Raw genomic sequence first — 22,643 nt, 5'->3', positions numbered from 1 at the left:
TCACTTTTCTCAGAGATGGCTGGACTGATTTTCATGAAATTAATTGCAAATGTAAGGTCTTGATGTCCCTATTAAATTTCATTGTGATCGGATTTTCAGGTTAGAGGTTATGTATCAAAATGTAAAAATCGTGAAACATAATTATCTCAAAAACTACAATACCGATTTGAACAAAATTGGTTTCAAATGAACGGGCTACCTGAAAAACCCTTAACTTTTGAATTTTATAAAGATTGAACTTGTGGTTCAAAAATTATGAACAGAAACGTGTTATGAAGACTGTTTAATCTCACTCATGTTTCTCAGAGATGGCTGAACCGATTTTCATAAAATCAGTGTCAAATGGAAGGTCTAGTTGCCCCATAAGACCCTATTGATTTGTTTTGCAATCAGACTGTTACTTTTTCTGTTATGTTAAAAATGTGAAATCCAGCTATGAAAAGGAACACATTCCGAAGACTACTTGGACACACTCACTTTTCTCAGAGATGGTTGAACCGATTTCCACAAAATTAGTGTCAAATAATAAATCTAGCATAATACCCTATTGAATTTTACTTTAATCGGACTGTAACTTTGTCTGTAATGTACCGAAATGTGAAAATCACGAAACTTCGTTATCTCAGAAACTACACAACCGCTTTGATCAATATTATTATCAGATGAGCGGGCTAGTTAAGGGTTAACTGATGAATTATGATTGAGCACGTGGTTTCAAATTTTGGCTGCTTTATACGTTCCCATTTTATTTGATTATAATCGAACTTAAGCAACCGTTATGTATTAAATTGTTAATAAAACAAGGAAAGTCTATTATCTCAAAGAATACATGACTTATTTGAACATAACTAGTGTCATACGAACGAGTCATCTCTCAACCTTACAAATAACAAACTTCATAACAATTTGATATGTGGCTCAAAAGTTATGGACAGAAAAGAAATTCAAAGACTATTTAAAACTATCCTGCTTTGATCGATATATGTGGCCTCAACATAATTTGAATGTGGTATCGTACTATTTGAACATTTCAAATTCATTGATTCCTTGCGATGTGTTTAAAATCTGCAAATGCACGACGAATCGGCCATAAGATATGATCAAAGTCAAAGAACAAATCGTTTAAAATGATTGGTTTTATCGAAATAACAACATTCTCGACTTTTGGCTTCTGTACATCGGCTTAATTCTGAATATATTTATATTGGGTGGTATTCGGTCTTTTTCAGCAGATTTTCTGGCATCAATCTGACACCGGAAATACCCATATTGATACTTCCCAATTTTGGAGTTATTTTGGTTGTTTTCCAGAAATTAAAAGTGGTCGTCTTTAAAATCAAAATGGTGTCCAAGGTCAATGTTTGCTTTCTATGCATCATCTCGATTACGGAAATATCCATATTGAGCATTATTCGGTCATTTTCGACTGTTTCCTAGAAGTTGCAATTTAAAATGGTGCCGGAGGTCAATTGTTAGCTTATTGCATCATTCTGGTTCCAGAGTAACTCATATTGGATAGTATTTGTTTATTTTAGGCTGTTTTTCCCAAACCGGTAGTCGCCATCTTGGATTTCAAAATGGTGTTTAAGATAGTTTTTGGCATCTGAGCGTCATTCTGGTTGAAGAAAAACCCATTGTGGGTGTTATTCGATCATTTTCGGCTGTTTCCCAGAAACCGGAAGTCGCCAACCTAGAATCCAAAATGGGGTCTGTGGTCGATTTCAGCTACTGTGTATCATTCTTCCCGGAGATACTCATGTTAGACGGATATCGGCCATTTTTGGCTGTTTTCCAGAAACCAGAAGTTGCCATCCTACAATTCATAATGGTGTCTGAGGTCAATTTTAGCTTCTTGCAACATTCTGGCTCCGGAGATACTCATAATGGGTGATATTTGGTCACTATGAGCTGTTTTTCAGAAACCGAAAGTCGTCATTTTGGACTTTAAAATTTCCTGTGGAATCAATTTCTGTTATCTGGGCGTAATTCTGGTTCCGAAAACATTCATATTGAATGGTATTTGGTCATTTCCGGCTGTTTGCCAGACACCGGAAGTCACCATCTTAAAATTCAAGATTGTGTCTGTGATCAATTTTTAGCTTCTGTCCATCTTTCTGGTTCCGGTAATACTCATATTTAATGAGAATCGTCCATTTCAGACCGTTTTACAGAAACCGGAAGTTGCCATCTTACAATTCAAAATGTTGTCTGAAGTCTATTTGTGGCTCCGGTGCATCATTACGGTTCCGGAAATACCCATATTGGATGGTATTTGCTCGTTTGCCGCTGATTTTTTCGAAACTGGAAGTCGCCATTTCGGATTTCATAATGACATTTGAAGACAATTCCGATCGATTTTAGCTCCTGAGTATCATTCTAGATTCGGATATTATTATATTGGGTGGAAATCGGCCATTTTGGTTGTTTTCCAGAAACCAGAAGTTGCCAAAATGTTGCCTCAGGTCGATTATGGAACAAATTTGTTACCACTAAAAACATTCACCTGCCAAATATGGTTCCATTTAGTTGGTTAGCTCTCGAGATGTGCAGAAATTTGTGTTTTATTTGTATGGAACCCCTCCCTTCCAGAAAAGGGAGGGGCGTCGAACCATTATGGACATATTTGTTACCCCTTAAAACATCCACATGCCAAACTCGGTTTCATTTGCTTGGTTTGTTCTTGAGTTGTGCAGAAATTTATGTTTCATTTGTATGGGATCCCTCGTTTCCAAAAGAGGGAGGGGTTTCAAACTATTATAGGAACCTTTATCGGCACTAAAACCCCTACATACAAATTTTCACGACGATCGGTTCGGTGGTTTTCGAGCCTATATGGATCAGACAGACAGACAGACAGACCGGACTGCATTTTTATATGTATAGATTACATTATCATTATTTAAGAACCTTAAGAGTGAATATACATTTTTTGGATTGAAGCGTTCATGTAAATCTATTGAAACAAATAAAAGTTTGAATGAGAAAGGCTGGGTCTGACCGCTAGGTGGATTAATTTAGGTTTTTAGATATAAACTACCTATACAAGTCATAAATCTTTTAAATATCCTGCAGTCTACCAAAAGTATTAAACTGGTCTCTTGATGTGTATTGTCTAGTGTATTTCTTGGCTGCAGGCTCCAAAGTACACGACAATGCAAATTTCAATCTTGTATCACAGTAAAGATTTTCCTTGATTTGTTGACATGTTAACATATTGATTTGTTGACGTATTGACTTTTCAAGTTTTTTTCATTTTTCACTTCTTTTTTGATTACTGTTTTATCTCTAGTTTTACCCTCATTCAGATTCTGACAAAAGAACTTCATTGATTTGATTCAAATGAACTCGTGCGAATCTAGGAACCAGCCGGATTCAAAAATATTAAAACTTCGCCCCAATGCGGAAAAGTTTTCCCCCTTCGAAAGACACCTTTACCTTAGCAGCGAGCAGCTGATTGACCTGATAAAGCCGGCGTTGAAATTATCGGATATTCATTACTTTATTTGTACCAGTGAAAACTCGCTTTTCCAACTGGTTGAGTGGAACGGATTGCTCATCATGCACAGCCTATTGGAAAATTTGGTCACGCTTCAATTGGTTGGTGTGAAGAGAAATCAGAATTCAATAGATATTGCCGGGCTTTGTTTGAGGAACAACTTTACCCGCTTCTTTATCTTTCGTCAGTATTGTTTCTTTAGTTCGTTGCGAATATGATCTTGGCTGAGTTCACCGGACAAAATACTTCTGGACGAAAGGTAGGATACGCTTCACGCAAAGCTGATTAAGAGCTTTTTGCTTCGTTGTCGTTTGGATACGGTCTGTGTAAGTCTCACATTAATCTTTTCCGGCAGTAATTCTACCCGCAGTTAGAATTTCCTGCCTGGTTAGGACAAGTTTTCCATCATTGTCTTTTAGATAACATCCAAGCAGGCCTGGATTTGTTTTGCTTGCGGTGACTCATAGAAGGACTTTGCATCCGATTTCGTCTAATTCCGTGAGGAAAGAAGAAAACAAATTGATGTTTTTTTCGCACATGCGAACGCTTACAGTAGGCTGAGTTAAGATAAAGGATCGTTCATTGGCCCCAGCCAATTAGATTGATGTTTTTGTTTTTCGTGTAATGTTCACTAACGAATGGAAAAAGAATAATAAATTAGATTTTGACTGAATTAATCTAATTTGGGCAAACAGACTTTGAGTGTTTTTATAACAGTTGTTAATCATCAGCGATAGATAGGATAGCGATTAGATAGGATTCCTAGTTTCATCCATTGGATTGACATCTCTGTTTGGCAGTGTAAGGTGTTTGGCATAAACTCACGAAAAGTTGAAATTTGCTGACTTTTTCCAGGTTTTAGTAACTAAGATTTGCTTCTTCAAAATAATTTGTGTTTTATCTGCCCTGCACATTCTGATCGATTGGGTTTAATCTTTGCAGCTTTTTATATTCCATGAAGTTTCAAACTCAAATCCAAATAGAGTGTACTGTACTGTTAGTAGGGTTTCTGTGCAACCAAGTGAACTGCCTACTCTGCTGTTTGGTAAATCTGACAGTTTTCACTTACACCTGGCATCAAGCATTTGATGTTATTTTGAGGTGTAAAGGTGAGTCAATATCGACCGGATCTCAGCTGTCACCATAGCTATAGAATTTTTAGCAGCGACGAATGAGTGTTCCAGTGTAAAACTCAAAAACTAATTCTGATCCCGCTCAATTTCCCGTTTGCAATGTATGATATACGACCGAAAATTTATTGCCGCGCTCGTTTTGGCCGTTTTTAACTCAACGCCGCATCCTCTTTTTATGTACCTAGTGTGTAGAGAAAATATGCGGTCATTGATTAACAGTTATAGTAATTTGAGTGCTAAGTGAACCGGAAGGAACCGGGATAATAAAGTTTGTTGTTGCTGCTTTAGCAGGATTGTTGAGACGGTAAGTTGCAAGTTTATTGCCCCGCATTCACCGTAATTCAATGTCTTTATATTTCTACCGTGGTTTGTAAAATGTTTACTGCTTAACTCTATTCACTATGGGCGGGTTAAATTTTTGATTCAGTTACCAGTGTGTTAAATTCACGCATTTTGACATGGTTCTCTTGGTTTAAATGCTTGTTCGATGGAGTTGAACGGTTTACTGTTCAAACTATCGATGTACGTATTAGAGTATATTTTTGCCATAAAGTAAGCTCTATTCAATACGAACAATGAGGAACTACTTCCAGCACATTTATCTGAAATTGAAGCATGCTCCAATCGAAGCATACTGTGGAGAGGCAGCAAAATTTTCAGAGCTGCCTACATACCTACATACAGCGTACATAACATTGCCTAAACGTAAATGAAAAAGGATCAACAAGTGAAGTCGACTTGCTCTGTTTTTTTTTACTGTTTGCTTTGTGTTCGCAGAAGCCTGAAAAAATATTTTTACTCACTGCTTGCTCTATTGCGTTTGCCGATGAGCTTTTAAAGTTTGACCTGGAGAGTGTAATAAAACCGGGAGCAATTTTGATGCGATTGATGATGACCTTAGACCGGAGTAAATTTTTTGTGGTTGAATATAGTAATTCGAATCTGACAAATGATTACGATTTATTATCTTTACTAAGGTGAAACGTGTTTGTTTTCTTTTTCTTTTTATATACACTGATTGAGTGGCTAAGCAAGCTTGCTTCTCAAGTTTGTAAATATGTTCTAGCTTTAGAATGAATAAGGCTGAGTAGGATGTATCGGCCGAACGAAATCAACTTGTGCCCTTTCGTGTGCAAAGAAACTCATAAATTTCTCATGAAAAAAGAGTGTTAGTGAAGGTGAAAAATTCACTGACGAAGAGTTTAACCAGAAGGCAAGGCGTACGTGCGGTAAAAATATATTCACACATTTATCACCTGTCACACAGCATGCCATGAGTGGCGACTAAACTCACTGTCGAATTTTTTACTACTGCTTTGGTGTATTACGGCGTCATAAAATGTCTACTGGAAAGCATATGCTTGTTTAAATTGAATTTGTGAGCATTTCCAAGTGCGCATATAAAAACTGTCCGCTTCGGGATACATTTGTACATGTCAAAAACCATTAACGCTACTGTTAGTTAGTGTGACACACACTGGATGAATTATTTGCTCAATCATATCGTGCTATGCGTTCGGGTCAAATAAGATTGCAAAGTCAAACTCGAGAATCCTGTTTTCGATTACCAGTTGCTCGATACTTTTACTTTTCTCTTTAACTTTTCGTATATATACACTATAGTGTAAATGACAGATGCACAAAGAGCTAGAATAGTTGGCGTTGGCTTTTAATTGTGCCATTTAGTCATTTGGCAACCTGTCTGCATGGATATCACATGACTGACCACGCACTGTAAACGCACAGTAAACAGTAAACATTCAAAGGTAAGGTATGCCAGAAAAGCAAGTACACATTTAGGTGAAACCATAATTGCAAATATTACTAAAACTTATGAACGACCTTATTCTGCATGAAAATTTATCCCGCAATTGATTATTAACTTCTCGCTTTTCGTGCCCAATTTGACGATTCGATTGGTGGTTTTAGTTCGGTTTTCACGTTGTGGCTTTCTGCAGTGTTGCAAAGCACACTCGCTCCAGCTGCTTGGCGGGCCCTCCTGAGTGCGTATTATCAGCTATACACGCAGTGGAGTTTACTCTAAGCAACCCATGCACACGCTGGATTTCTATTTCATTTGCTCCACGCGCACGTGGAGCATCATAGCAGCCACTCCGACCGCCTCGCACTCCGACGTGAGCTGCAGGTATATGCCTCGCTCCGGAGCGCTCCGCGGAGCGTCACACAGCTTGTGTTTGCTGCGATTAGTTTTCCTTTTCGCGAATCAAATTTTAATCGAAACCGGTGGGATAGGACTTAATAGTAATGTTCCTTATCATTAAATACATTTATGATAATGAAATCAAGGATTGAACGGGAATATTTTTTTATTCACAGAACTATATAGATACCACGTTATAAGAAGCAGAAGAGGCTAGGTTTTTGCTTTTACTTTTAATAGTCTGTTATGGAATCTTCCCGCGGCGAAAAATAAGTATCTACCTCGATAAACGAAATTCAAACTTTAAGCAACTAGTTACAAACCTTATTTGCTCAAGCTGTACAGCGTATTAAACAGTTTTTATTTCAAAATTTGAAGTACAAATGGTAAACTCTGATCAAAGTTTAAATGTCAGGTGATGTCAGTGGTGAACGGGTTGATAATAAAAATAAATTGATAATAATAATAAAAAGTGCAGTTTAAGCAAAAAACATTTTTCGAGAGGTGAGTCTCTTCACTTGTTGGGGAGGTTATAACGCAATTTAGTTTCAATACTATCTGTTTTCCCCTGAAAATTAAAAATGCAAATACATGTCTGTAAGTGGCAAGTTTCAGCCAAATCAAAAACAACAATTTTAAAAAATTAATAAATTGGGCCATCTTTATGGAATTTCACATATACAGTGCACGGTGCTCCCACAGACCGTTATTATAAAAAAAAATGCACCAAGGAATCTGAGTACACCATTCGATTCGTTATGACGTCCAGAATCTCTGGTCAAAATTTCAAAATCATCGTACGGTACAGTTTTGAGTAATGCCCTTTCGAAGGTCATAAGGTACAAAAAAGTGATATAAAAACGACGAAATACTCAATGTAAAGCACGTTTTTCAGTCAGAATTTTATGAAAAAACTTCCAAAATTAGTTTCTACACGTTCCAAGTATTACATTTAAAGACATTTACAATTGGTGGAAAGATTTATTTGAAAATCCCCAGTGCACAGGGGTCTAAATTCGAAAAATCGTGATCGTTCTAGATTTGAGTATGAAAAATTGATTTTGAGTACTCAATGTCTTTAGCAAAATTGTTTCGTAGATCAAGACCTTACTTTTGGCGTTTTAGGTTTTTCGATCAATCCACCTAACAGACAAAAAACTGATTTTGAGGAGGGGTGTTCCACAAAAAAAACTCTATTTTGTCGTGTTCAACGTACAGATAGGACATCGCGGTATTCAGCAATTGTTTTTCTTTTAAAATTTTCCACAACTTTGCTGAAGGAAGCAATCCAGTATATTGAAAATTAGAAAAAAATAATTTTTTTATCTAACTACTAGAGGGATTGATCGAAAAACCTAAAACGCCAAAAGTAAGGCCTTGTTCTATGAAACAATTTTGCTGAAGACATTGAGTACATAAAATCAATTTTTCATAGTCAAATCTAGAACGTTCACGATTTTTCGAATTTAGACCACTATGCACTGTGGGATTGTCAAATAAATCTTTCCACTAATTGTAAATGTCTTGAAATATAATATTTGGGATGTGTAGAAACTATTTTGAAAGTTGTTTCATAACATTGTGGCTGAAAACGTGCTTTACATTGAATATTTCGTCGTTTTAATATCACTTTTTTGTATATCACGACCTACGACAGAAACAGACAAATTTTCTCTTGGTGAACGGTCATGGATACATGGGTTTTTTTTCGACAACGACATTTTTCGATTAGCCAAAGAGTGTTCTACAGCCTTAACGAACGCGATTCACTAATTGGGTGGCAGCCGTGCTCCAATCAACGAATTCCGGCTGTATATCCAAATCCGTTTTCCATTTAACACCAAGCACATTTGGTATAAATATTATATGACTTAATATTGTGAATTTCCACGTAAAACAAGTAAACGAGTATTTTAATGAATCAGTTGTGCCAATCTCGTATAATTTTTGGAAATTTAATACATAAATTAAGGCGGACGAAGAGTGTTGATCATATTGTAGTTTATCTTAATAGTAATCTGTTCGGACCGTTCAAAATTAAACTCAACGCCATTAAAATCACAAGCAGCACATTTACATTGCAGGATGTGTTCTTTTGTTGCATTTTTTTGAAAAAGCAAAATAGCAATTCAAGTGACATATCGCAAAGAGAATACATATATGTATACTGAATATTTTTAAAGACTGTGTTTTTTATACGCTGATGAAATAAACCTAAATAATTTCTACCACTGTGCAAAAACATGGAGAACATTTTCTGATTATTTTTTTTGTAATATTATAAACGATCACAACTCTGTTTGAAAAATTCATGCAGGGTATGGAACTACTCCGGCTGCGGTTTCTCCGTCAGGTTTCTTGTAGCTTCTTAATGCAAATCCTGCCGAAGAGCGACCGCTGCACAGTGGTCCAATAAGGCAAAAAGTGGAACTTAATTCCATAGCGCCTTTTTCCTTCATCCTAGCTTAAAAATGTCTTCGGAACAATTGTTTGTATGAATGACCCGCATAATCGCAAATTGTCAAAAAGTATGAAAAGTTTACTATACTAAAAATAAAAAAATTAACTTTTTTGTGTTAAGAGATAGAAGAATAGTTTGTTCAAAAAAGTTGTAGAAGGTTCAAAAATATGAAACTTTGTTAAACAAATGAAAATCCTATCTTCTTTCGGTACAAAGTTATGAAATATATTACATGGAACTTACTTAAAAGTTAGTTTTTTGTACTTAACTTTTGTTAGTTGGATTTTACACGAAAGTATTGTTCGGAGAAATTATTAGGGCACATAAAACACACATTTTTGCCAAAGGTCATATATCTCCAGGACTTTTCCTTACGAAGTTATATCATATTTTAGCTTATTTTTTCGATAACTTCAAGAACGTATAGGTTAAAAAGGGGCAAGTGGAATCATGATATCAATACGTTTTCTTGAAGTTAAGCTGAAGTACTATAAACTCCTTTAGGTTCCATTTGTCCCAATCCACCCATATTAGAGTACGGCGAGCATATGTTACAGTAGGTTTTTATATATCCAAAATACTAACTTTTTGTGTTAAGAGATAGAGGAATAGTTAATTCGGCAAAGTTTTAGAACGTACAAAAATATGAATCTTTGTTGAATAAACAAAATTCCTATCTTCATTGGGTACAGAGTTACATGGTATTTTCTGTAAAAGTTACTTAAAAGTTATTTTTTTGCAATTAACTTTTGTTAGCTATATTTTACAAGAAAACGTTGTTCAAAAGAAGCATTTGGACATACAAAACACACGTTTATGTTGAAGACCACACATATCCAGGACTTTTCCTTACAAAGTTATAGCACATTTGAACTTTAACAACGTATAGAATAAAGATTAGGTGAATTGAGACAGAAGGATCTTATACCAGTTCTGAGCACCTGAGCTAAGCTTTGAAAAAAAGTATTAACATCATGATTCTACTTGCCCCTTTTTACTTTATACGTTCTTAAAGTTATCGACAAAATGAGCTAAAACATGCTTTAACTTTGTAAAGAAAAGTCCTGGAGATGTGTGGTTTTCAACAAAAACATGTGTTTTGTATGCCAAAATACTTCTTTAGAACAACGTTTTCTTGTAAAATATAGCTAACAAAAGTTAATTGCAAAAAATTAACTTTTAAGTAACTTTTACAGAAAATACCCTGTAACTCTGTACCCAATGAAGATAGAAATTTCGTTTGCTCAGCAAAGATTCATATTTTTGCACTTTCTAAAACTTCGCCGAATTAACCATTCCTCTATCTCTTAACACAAAAAAGTTAGTATTTTGAATATATGAGAACCTACTGTAACATATGCTCGCCGTACTCTAATATGGGTGGATTGGGACAAATGGAACCTAAAGGAGTTTATAGTATTTCAGCTTAACTTCAAGGAAATATATTGACATCATGATTCCACTTGCCCTTTTTTAACCTATACGTTCTTGAAGTTATCGAAAAAATAAGCTAAAATATGATATAACTTTGTAAGGAAAAGTCCTGGAGATATATGACCTTTGGCAAAAATGTGTGTTTTATGTGCCCTAATAATTTCTCCGAACAATACTTTCGTGTAAAATCCAACTAACAAAAGTTAAGTAATATACTTTATAACTTTGTACCGAAAGAAGATAGGATTTTTATTTGCTCAACAAAGTTTCATATTTTTGAATTTTCTACAACTTTGCTGAACAAACTATTCTTCTATCTCTTAACACAAAAAAGTTAATTTTTTTATTTTTAGTATAGTAAATTTTTCATACTTTTTGACAATTTGCGATTATGCGGGTCATTCACACAAACAATTGTTCCGAAGACATTTTTAAGCTAGGATGAAGGTAACAGGCGCTATGGAATAAAGTTCCACTTTTTGTCTTATTGGACCACTGTGCGCTGCCGAGGTAATGCAATTTTCTATCTGATAATGAATCACATTACATCGATAGCGGTTGCTGTTTGGCAGGTTTTGCATTAGAATGCTGTAGAAAATCTGACGGAGAAACCGCTGTCGGAGTTCAGAGGCATTTACTCTTCGACAAAAAAAAACGTTTTGTGGAAGTCTTTCAAATTTCACAACAAAACTTGTTTTGCATTCCTTTCATTTCATCAAACTGTTTCTAACATGCATATCAGACATTGTTTGATTTGTCATTAAACTGTAGTTCGAAAAAACTGGGGACTTTCGTTTCCAGACTCCGGACCGGACCGAACGGGGCCAACCGGACTAAACCGAAAACGGATTGAAATGTATTACTTATTTTTTTTATTCACTTACATTTTGAAACATTTTAAGTTTTAGTAAAGCGGGCAATGTATGCAGTTTGCGAGGATGCGAAAATGAACGGGAATAGAAGGTGTGACTTTTTAGGCTTAGAAAAAACTTTCCCTCGTCCAGACGGGACTCGAACCCGCAATCTCCGTTGTCTCCGGCAAGGTGTTTTGGCCAATTAAACTACTGGGAAAGGTATAAATAGTTCTAAACCAAAGTCGAATCACCCTCTACTATTGTGTTCCCGTATCTCAGCACGCCAACGATGAACTGCACACACTGCCCGGCTTAAACTTAAAATGTAAGTCATATGACAAAATGAAATTAGTTCGTAAAGTAAATTTAGCCAACGGAGCTCTTCCGTGATACGCGTTCGGAGTCTAGCCACCGACTGAGGTGTCTCATCGCTTGCGCCGCTGTAGATATAATAAGTCATTATACACTGTGTGCGTGAAGAGATCACTCTCTCAGTTATAAAAAATAAACTCCCACCGGGCAGTGTGTGCAGTTCATCGTTGGCATGCTGAGATACGGGAACACAATAGTAGAGGGTGATTCGACTTTGGTTTAGAACTATTTATACCTTTCCCAGTAGTTTAATTGGCCAAAACACCTTGCCGGAGACAACGGAGATTGCGGGTCCGAGTCCCGTCTGGACGAGGGAAAATTTTTTCTAAGCCTAAAAAGTCACACCTTCTATTCCCGTTCATTTTCGCATCCTCGCAAACTGCATACATTGCCCGCTTTACTAAAACTTAAAATGTAAGTCATATGACAAAAATGAAATTAGTTTGTAAAGTAAATTTTGAAACATTCAACTCTGGATCATAGAAGCAGAAGTTTTAAAAATGTTGTTCTTCAAAACAACAACGTTTATTTGTTAAAATGTTTGTAGTCTAACCTTTTAATAATCTCCAGTTGTCTAAGCAAAAGGCCGACATTGCATTGCAAAAGAGATACCTCATATGCAGCATTTGGCGCAAACTATCGTATGATAACATAGGTTCATTGTATTAAACATGTGGTTCAAATTACTTTTGCGCCCAAATTCAATCATAGCAAACGACTCACTCCTGGTGTTCGCTCATATAGGTGCACTCCGGCGTGATAAATATCACGTCGGAGCGTTGAATATAAAAAAGTAACCGGAGTGTTGCTTTTGCTAGTCGCGCTCCGGCTGGAGCCGTGAGCTTTTAGGAGCTTCACCAAAGCCAAGTATGATGACAGTTCTACAAGGTATGCTATTCACGTCGATGCATTAGTATTAGTGATCGTTATGAACTTTTTCCAATTTTGTATGAAATTTGAAATGATTTTGCATTTTAAACTAAACTTATAAAACATACTTTCCTGAAAAGTTATAGAAATGATGTTGAAACATGTTTTATTTGTGGGGAATACATAAACTTGCTGCGGTTTAGGTAAAATATGCTATTTTTCATCAATTTGCCGGTAACCTTTTTGCACTTTTCGTTTTTTTATTGTAGTCTAATAGCGCTCCTAAATTGAGTCGCTTATGTTTCATACAGTAACAAAAGCCATGAGCTATGACAATGACTAAGATTATGCTCCAACTATTAGAAATACTATTAGAAATATTTTATTTCGGCATATTGTCGCAATTTTTCACACTAAATCTAAATTAATATCAATTTCTAGCGTGTTTCAACTGGAGATTCACTCTCCAATTAAAAAAAATCAAATATAAAACAACATAAAACGAGAAATTTCCGAAAATGTTCCGAATTCCATACAAAAAACGAAAATTTTCATAACGAGATTTGTTTGTGTGCGTGGATAGATAAAAATGTGGCATACCTTGTAGAACTGTCATCATACTTGGTCACCAAAGTGTGCGAATATGATTTGGAAAACATAGCATGCTGCTCGTGCTCCGGCAGGAGTGTGAAGAAGGTTTTATTTTCGCACTCCAATCGCAACACTGGCTTTATGTTATAACGTCATCGATCAAGTTTCAATCCATTTGCAGTGTTAACATTTTTATGCCCAATGTGTTCAATTCATCCGCTGACCTAGCGAAAAGTTAGTATTCGACCAACAGCGATTACAAAAGCAGTAACCAATCTTTCTGACTATCCACTTTTCAAGCCTAGATTCGAATGGGAATTATTTGTGCTATGAATATTATCGCTCGCTGTTCGTTCCCGTGGTCACAATTAGATGTGGCACGTTTTATTAGCTCTCATTATTTCCAGCGGAGAGCAACAATTTATCAAATTATTTCAATCAGGTTCGCTCATTAGTATTTATTAAGTCGTGCAATTTATTGCAAAGCCAAGAAATTATCTTCGCCGGTTTTGCTGACGCCATTGTTAGTGACGACAAACGTACATGAGGATGCGACGTAGTACGACCGACACGTGGAATTAGCGTGTTTCTATCCTAGTTGGCGAATAAAAGAGCTAGTGCATCTCGACATTGCCTACTCTTTTCGGTGTTAGTCTCTTCGTCATTGAGATAGAATGGTGCATTTATTTTAGTTATGTCAAAATGAGAATACTATAATAGTAACAACGCGAAGAACAAGGATTGAAAATGATGCTGGAGGAAAAATTCCAAACCGTTGTGAAATCTCTTTGTTCTAGTGCAGTAAATATTTTTCTGTTGCTTTGAAATTAAAAATTTTTCGCCTGCTTTGTTTGCAGGTTACAGTGAAAAATTTTGTATAAACGATGTTTGTCATATCTTCAAAATAAGCATCAAATATCGTCATCATCGTAATCGCGCCAAATTAGTTACTTTCTAGGTTTTTAGGTTTTCACTTTCTGAGTCACTGGAAAAGTCATCTTGCTGCAATCCAGACAAAAATAACAATTTCACTCCGCTTGCGAAGTGCATTGTTGCATCCATACACATCCTTGGTTTCCGCTTGCTGGAGGCTACGCTTCCAGTGCCCACTCTATGGCACACTTAATTCTAAAATGTCACTTGCAACACGTTTTCGCTCGCGGATGCAAGCAATTAGTACATTGTCAAAGCCTTCTATGTTGACGGTGAGGTTGAAAAAAATGCACCGTAAAGAGAATACGACAACTAGATGGCTGCTAGTGCTTCGAACGTTTTGGCCGCTTGCATGATGGAAGTACATACTGCACATTTACAGGAAAAACTGAGAAATCGGCGCTTTTGGCAGTTTCAGTTTTTTTTTTCTATACTTCTCATGCGACGTTGTCCTCTGTCGTCGAGAACGTGTTCGGACCGACGGGATTTTCCCTCACCAAATCGTAGAAATGTACGTTACGGCCCATTATTAACGGTGTTTTCATAGTACAGCATCCGAGGCACTCCTACGAGTTACGGCTCGGGGCGCTAGTTAGTAATGGGTCCGTGGTTTTTGGAATGCATGAAATGAAAACCGACTGTTTCCCTCTCTCTTGTGCAATGGTGCTGCTTTGTGCGAAAGTTGATGTAGTCTACGTCCTCATTGGTGTCCGCGCCAGGATATATGTCATTTCATTTTTTTTTGGGTTTAAGTTCTCCAAACTTATTTGCCACCAATTATCCAGCGCAGTTCCGAACTGTTTTTATGAATTTTTCGCTCGACAAATGCGAGGTAATTTGCCAACAAATTACAGTTGATACTGCTACAATTGCTTCCAAAGAGCAAACGGAATGAAAAGCTTCATGAGTATCAAGATTGTTTTTTGTTCGAGCTGTCCTTGGAAGAATATACTTGAAATTAGAAGAATTTATTCTTATTCATTTGTCAAAATGCAATTTATTCTTATTCATTTGTCAAAATGCGACCTGCCTGCGCAAAACATTCATATGTTTCTTTTCGGATGTAATAATTAATGTTTCTTAGAAATTGTGCAAAACATCAACACAGTGTTTTCAGAACTATCATTTAATTCCCCCATTTTAGAGCGTAACTTGATAGAAACCTGTATGACACAGAATCCAAACATCACTAACGATGAAAGTTCTATGCAAATCGTCCTGCTAAGATATGTCGTCCCATTTTCCACGTTCATTATTTTTGGTTTTCATTTATGTGCGCAATTGTTTTCCGAGCTGTCACGATATTTATCAAACGATGTTAATGTTGTTTGAATCGAAAATTAATGCTTCGGCATGACCGAGATGACACCCTAGTTTGAAAGTGGAAATGATGACAGCACAAAGCGAGTACCTATTTATTCACTGACTAAGAATCAAATCAACAAGCAACATCGAACAAATAATAGCAGCATCACGCGGTGCACTTGGGTAAATTTCCCTTGACGCTTCCTGGGAAAAAGTGCATTGCCGTCTCTACCGTTGTGTGCGGAACTAACATCAAATGGGAACTGTTTGTTTTTATTGCTCTAAATTCATGAAACGTTCGAATGTATTATGCAACCGCGTTGGTAAGAGGTGAATACAACAATACTCCTTTCAATTGAATTTCCTCCATTCATCACCACTATTTGCGTCAATTTAGCAATGTTAAACATCATCTATTCGTAGGTCAACAGTGCGAACGGATTCTGTGCTAATGCTGAAGAATGTTTTCCTATTAGTCAAATCTTCTGTTTCTAAAGCCAAAAGACTCAACTCTGGCGATGAGAACATAAGCCAGTGTGCGAATGGCATGACTGTCGGGGAAATCAAACTTCAAATTCAAACAGCGTATCCCATTAAACTTTGTGGATAGCGCTCAGCGGATTTATTGTACCTACTTCAAATTTATTTGCTCTCAGAATGAATGAAATTCACAGCTCTTGTAGCTCAGCTACAAGCAAGTCCGAAATTGTTGAAATTGCCGGAAAGCTGTTGAAAGCTGAGCTCCCTTGTCCGATACTTTATCATCTTCACTTGAACAAAAACGGTTCGGAAGTTGGCTCAAATATCACGCTGAAAGTTTGAAACCTGCCATAGGCAGAAGATGATGTGTTGCTCCATAGAAACTGAGTACTTGGAAAATATGTTTCATGTCTTATTCTTTCATAATTCGGTGCACGATTTTATTAAGACTTTTTCGAAAGCGCCCTTAGCAATAAGATTGATGAGAAATGTTGTCCTATATTTCTTGAAACAAAACATTTTTTCTGTGCGTGGTATGATTGAAGAAATCTAGAAAATATGTTGAGGAATGTTATTTTTCAGTATGGTATAGAACTAAGTTTGATAGCTGCCATAAGAAACGCCGTCACAGATGGTGTATCTACAGATTCAAGTATCTACTGCCATCGATAGCATATTACTAAACTGCAATCTGTAAACCGGTTGTCTCTTCTTTTGTGTTCCTTCTTTTGTTTTAATATTAACTTTTCTAACAGACTGCATCCATTGCGGTTGAATAAATTAGAAGAAACAGTGCTTCGCTAAAAATATGTAAATTTTTCCAACTTGCATTCCCTTTTAAACGACCAATGACAAATACAAAGGCTTGCCCTTTTCAAAGCTGCATATTTAATGTATTAGATTACTTTGCATTTTATGCAACATTATGCAACATTTTCTGCTAAAAAAAGAGAATTTGTAACCCAACCTTTTTAAATACAAATGATATTTTGGCAACCATTTACTTCGCATTGTTTCCGTGAATCGTAATGTTTCTCTTGAGAGTGTAGCGGATGTATTAGAAAATATTCGATTTCTGTAATTTCTAACAAAAAGTAAAAGGTTAAACTCAGCTTTTGGAGAAAAATGTGCTATTTACAAATATATATTGTAAGTTACAGCTAACTCCCCTGCTAATGACGTTCTCCAAAACAATCACACTCAAAACCATTAGCATCCTGCAACCGCGTTCAACTGTAACAACTGCGAAATTAATATTCTAATAAACTCAGTTTTCAGGTTCACGAATGAAATTGCTTACATAAGGAATCTAAACATATAAAAACTCAGCTCTGTCTTTCTGTCTGATCCATATAGGCTTGAGAACTACTGTACAGATTGGCGTGAAATTTTGTATATAGAGGTTTCAGTGGCCGAAAAGGTGACTACGATAGTTTGAGACCCCTCCCACTTTTTAAGGAGAGGGGCCCCATACAAATGAAACACAAATTTCGGCACATCTCGAAAATTCACCAAGTAAATGGAACCAAATTTGGCATGTGGATGTTTTTAGGGGTAATAAATATGTCCACATTGGTTCGAAACCCTTCCTTTTTCTGGAAGGGAGGAGTTCCAAACAAATAAAACACAAATTTCTGCAAATCTCAAAAACTTACCAAGTAAATGGAACCAAATTTGACAGGTGTATGTTTTCAGGGGTATCAAATATGTCAAAAATGGTTGAACGCCCTTCCCTCTTCTGTAAGGGAGGGGTTCCATTAAAATGAAACACAAATTTCGCACTGCTCTAGAACCGATTGAGCAAATACAACCAAATTTGGCAGGTGAATGTATTTAGGGGTGACAAATATGTCCATGATGTTTCGACACCCCTCCTTCTTTAGGAAGGGAAGGGTTTCCTACAAATGAAACACAAATTTCTGCACATGTCGAGGTGTAATCAAGTAAATGGAACCAAATTTGATATGTTAAGGTTTTTGAGAGCAAGAAAAATTTTCATTGTGGTTCGAAACCCCTCCCCCCTCTTTTAGAAGAGAGGGCTCATACAAATGAAACTCGAATTTTTTTCACAACTCAAGAACTAATCAAGTAAATGGAACCAAATTTGGCATGTGGAGGTTTGTGAGAGCAAAAAATATTTTCATAGTGGTTGGACACCCCTCCTACCTCTGGATGGAAAGGCTCTCATGCAAATCAAACACAAATTTCTATGGTGGTTTGACACTCCTCCGTACTTGTGAAGGGGAGGGAGATCTCTCATACAAATCAAACAGATATTTTAAACAAGTTTTCCGTAAAACAGCTTAAAATGGGTCGATTCACAGACGCCAAAACTCGACTCCAGACGCCATTTTCAAACTTAAGATGGAAACCACCCAATATGGGTATTTCCGGAATCGTAATGATGCACTGAAGCCACAAATCGACCTTAGAAAACATTTTGAATTGTAAGATAGCAACTCCCGGTTTCTGGAAAACAGCCAAAAAGACCGATTTCCATCCAATATAAGTATCTCCGGAACCAAAATGATGCACCGAAGCTAAAAATCTATCACAAACACCGTTTTGAAGTTCAAGATGACGACTTTCGGTGTCTGTAAAACAGCCTAAAGTGACCAAATACCAACCAATATAAGTATCTCCGGAACCAATGCAATTGTATGTATATGATTGTAAGATAGCAACTCCCGGTTTGGAGAAAACAGCCAAAAGTGATTGATTTCTATCCAATAGGAGTATCTTCGAAACCAGAATGATACACAGGAGCTAAAATCAGCCACAGACACCATTTCGAATTTTAAGATGACGACTTCCGGTTTCTGGAAAATAGCCGAAAATGACCAAATAACACCCATATTAGTGTTTCTTAAACTTGAATGAGGCTCAGGGCCCAAAAATTGTCTTCGAATGCCATTTTGAAATCCAAGATGGCCACTTCCGATTTCTGAAAAGCAGCCTAAAGTGACCAAATACCATCCCATATGAGTATCTCCGGAACCAGGAAGAGGCAAGGAGCTAAAAATTGACCTCAGACACCATTTTGAATTGTAAGATGGCAACTTCTGGGAAACAGCCGAAAATGACCGAATACTGCTCAATATGGAAAACTCAAAGATTGCTGACCCGATTTCCACAAAATTAGTGTCAAGTGAAAGATCTATTTTTTTTAATTTTTTTCCATTTTTAAAGAGGGGGATTTGTTGGTAGCTTAAGTATTTATGCTAAATATTAGTAAACAGTGAGCATGTGTGTCCAATCACAAATGGTGACTTCTCAACACTGGAATGAAAGGTCTAGCTGCTTCATTACACCTTATTGAATTTCATTGTAATGAGTGAACTTCGTCTATAATGAATCAAAACGTGAAAATCACGAAACTTCATTATCTCAGAAACTACACAACCGATTTGAATAATATTGATATCAGATGAACGGTCTAGTTAAGGGTTGAGGGTTAATGATTGAACACGTAGATCCAAAGTTTGGCTGCCCTTCAGGCTCCCATTTCATTTGATTATAATTGGACTTATATTTCAACCGTTATGAATTAAATTGTAAGAACAACGAAAGTCTATTATGTCGAAGATTACACGACTAATTCGAACATGACTAGTGTCATACGAACGAGTTATCTCTCAAATTTACAAGTAACACACTTAATAACAATTTGATATGGTTTTAAAGTTATGGTAAGAAAAGAAATTCAAAGATTATTCAAAACTATACCTTCTTTGATCAAAACCGCTAAAAGGATTTATTTGGGTTCTTTAACAATAAACTACAAAGTTTTTGTTGACATGCTGTTTGGACAGAATCACTGGTCGACAAAAAGCGAAAAAATTGCCCCAAAGCTCGAAATAGCTGCTTGAGAACGATTATAGCTCTTTGACCATTTCTGTGAATTTTGGTGCCCCTAGCTATTACCAAAACACGTCAACCTACGTGAAAGTGTCGCATACTCATTACTCGCCGGATTCGTCGCTTTAACGTTATGTTTACGAGAAAAAATATTCAAGTCTCTAAAAAAAATTTGGTGGCTAAGGGCACCAAAATTCACAGAAGTGGCCAAAAACCTATAATCTCTCTTTTTTCTATTTTTACCTTTGTTATACTAAACAAAGGTTATAAAATCGGTCCAAAAACGCAAAATAGATCCAAGATCCGGAGGGCCGAATAGTATATACCATTCGACTCAGCTCGACGAACTGAGCAATGTCTGTTCGTGTGTATGTGTGTGTGTATGTATGTTGTCTGTATGTATGTGCCGCAAAATACTAACGCACCTTTTTTACATAACGCAATATCCGATTTTAATATTCCTATACGTAAACGAAAGCTACTATACTCTCCCAGAATGCTACCGAGTGGATTTTTGATTAGTGGCTTAGATTTTGAATTATTGATCAAAGAGTATTTTTTATATGAGACATTTAACTTTTAAGGAAAAATGAATGGCACGGAAGGCCATGTGATGTATACCAATCGACTCAGATCGAAGAACTGAACAATTTCTGTATGTATGTGAATGTGTGCCTGTATGTATAGATGTGTAAATATGTTGTTTATATGTGTAGTATATCAAAATCGAACAAAAAAAAAATAACAAAAAAAAACACCCTTTTTACAGTACGCATATTCCGATTTTGATGTTCGCATGCTCAAATGAAAGCCCGGAGCTCTTTGAAAATCATACTGAGTGCGATTTTTTATTGGTTGCTTGAACTATAGAGTTTTGACCAAAGTATATTTTAGATATGGAATATTTTACTTTCTGGATAATTTAGCTGTCTCTTCATGCTTTTCCTTCTTCTCTATCCCTCTTTTTTCGTATCGCTAATTATTTCTCAAAGTTAGGCAACAATCATCGACAACTTTGCACAATTTTTACACTTCTCGTAGTGCGTCTTAATTGGTGATTTTAGAGCAAATTGCGATGCTTATTTAGCTTCTTTTCTTGCTTGCGAAGCTTTCACACTTTCTTTAAAATATATAATCAATTGTACGTTGAACCCAGATTTGCGAAAAATAAGAAGCTTTTACAACCTCCAGGGAGCATTGAAGCAAAACCTGATCCCACAGTGTGCAAATGTAATACAATTAGCGATGCAGATATTGCAGATGCAGAAAACATAAAAAAATCGCTGTTGTGTTTGCAATGCTACGTTTTGAACAGCCGGAAAATTTTCCAGTTGAACTTTTATTTGATGTTTGATATTAGGTTCTAAATATACTTTTAACTCGTGACCAAGAATTTAAAAAATTGTGAACATCGAGATGCGATCACTTCTAGTTTGGACGAAACTGAAGCAACTTTACATGGCTATACACGTTTACTAGTGTGCGCAGGTGGAAAGTCACTTATTCCTATGATATGATACACTACGCTCATATAAGATATAAATATTGGTTTCTTATATAAGACAAAGTGCAAATATGTTATTCCATTTCTCGTTATCGCAGGCAGTTTTATAAAATCTTTATTTCGGATTTTATCGTACAGCCTAGGCCTTCGAAAAGAATAATGTTCTCGTCTACATTCCGAAAATCCAAATCTTTCAAATGTCGCGAAAACCTTCATTTTCAGATTATGCATTTGAGATAGAATTGAATTGACAACTTGCGTCAATGGTTATATTTTTTTCTTTGTAATGCTGATCTGAGGTTAGTAGAAGTTTGCTTCAATTCGTAAAAAAGACTTGATGCTGATTCATAATTCTAGGTCCTGCGATTTCTGAAAATAATGCGAATGTGGTATTCAAACCTGGATTATGGGGAATTAAAAATTAGAACTGCCTCGAACTAACATACATATTTGCTGTTCTAGTATGAAATCAGCATCTTTGTTATCGATTACTATTTACTGTTTACTGTTTCTGTTTATTTAAAAAAATATGTTGCTTCTATCCAGCATTTAAGAATTGGTTCTCGATTGAAAAAATAAGACTCATATACTCCAGTGACAACATCCATAATATTTGCGAAAACCACGTCAAGCTATAGTTCAAAGATCGTCTTTGGTTCACCGTCTGAAAATTATTATTTGAATTCATTTTATTCATAATTGAAATTGGACTTACGTTGCTATACGATTTGTGATTTACTGGCCTACTGCCTATAATCGCATACCAGTCCCACGTGCACTCTTGTTGTTCTTATAGAGAAGTTATGGTAATTGTCTATCTCATCATATCATGTCGAAAATATGGGAATAAACCACGCTCAACAGTTGAAATAACTTAAGTACGAAAAATACCTTTACGTGCTGTTTTCTCAACTTGATGAAAATGAAGATGGGACTGATATGCGATTATAGGCAGCCTAATAAGTATACAATTATAGTTAGTATAACAAAGGTTTCTGCACCACTAGGTAGATTAATTTAGGTTTTTGTAATTGTAGTAGGTAGCACAAGATATTTTGTCAGTTTTTTTTTGAGAGTCGAGCAAACGGTATGTTTCAATCTGATTACACTAGACTGCCGGTTGAAACATGGATACAACTGGTTGGTGTCGCCTGGGCAATGTTGTCATCCGACAATAGCTAAGTGAGAAGG

The 22,643-nt window shown here is 36.2% G+C and overlaps 1 protein-coding gene across 2 annotated transcripts in view; it reads right to left on the bottom strand.

The window, feature by feature from the left end:
• Positions 1-22,643, bottom strand: part of LOC129727952 (tyramine receptor 1) — a 101,359-nt gene that overhangs the window by 48,951 nt on the left and 29,765 nt on the right. The gene's annotated exons all lie outside the window — the stretch shown is intronic.

The sequence above is a fragment of the Wyeomyia smithii genome, chromosome 3, assembly GCF_029784165.1.
Source record: "Wyeomyia smithii strain HCP4-BCI-WySm-NY-G18 chromosome 3, ASM2978416v1, whole genome shotgun sequence".
Classification (NCBI taxonomy): domain Eukaryota; kingdom Metazoa; phylum Arthropoda; class Insecta; order Diptera; family Culicidae; genus Wyeomyia; species Wyeomyia smithii.
The sequence above is the reverse complement of the archived record's forward strand: the minus strand, read 5'-3'. Positions and strand labels throughout refer to the sequence as shown.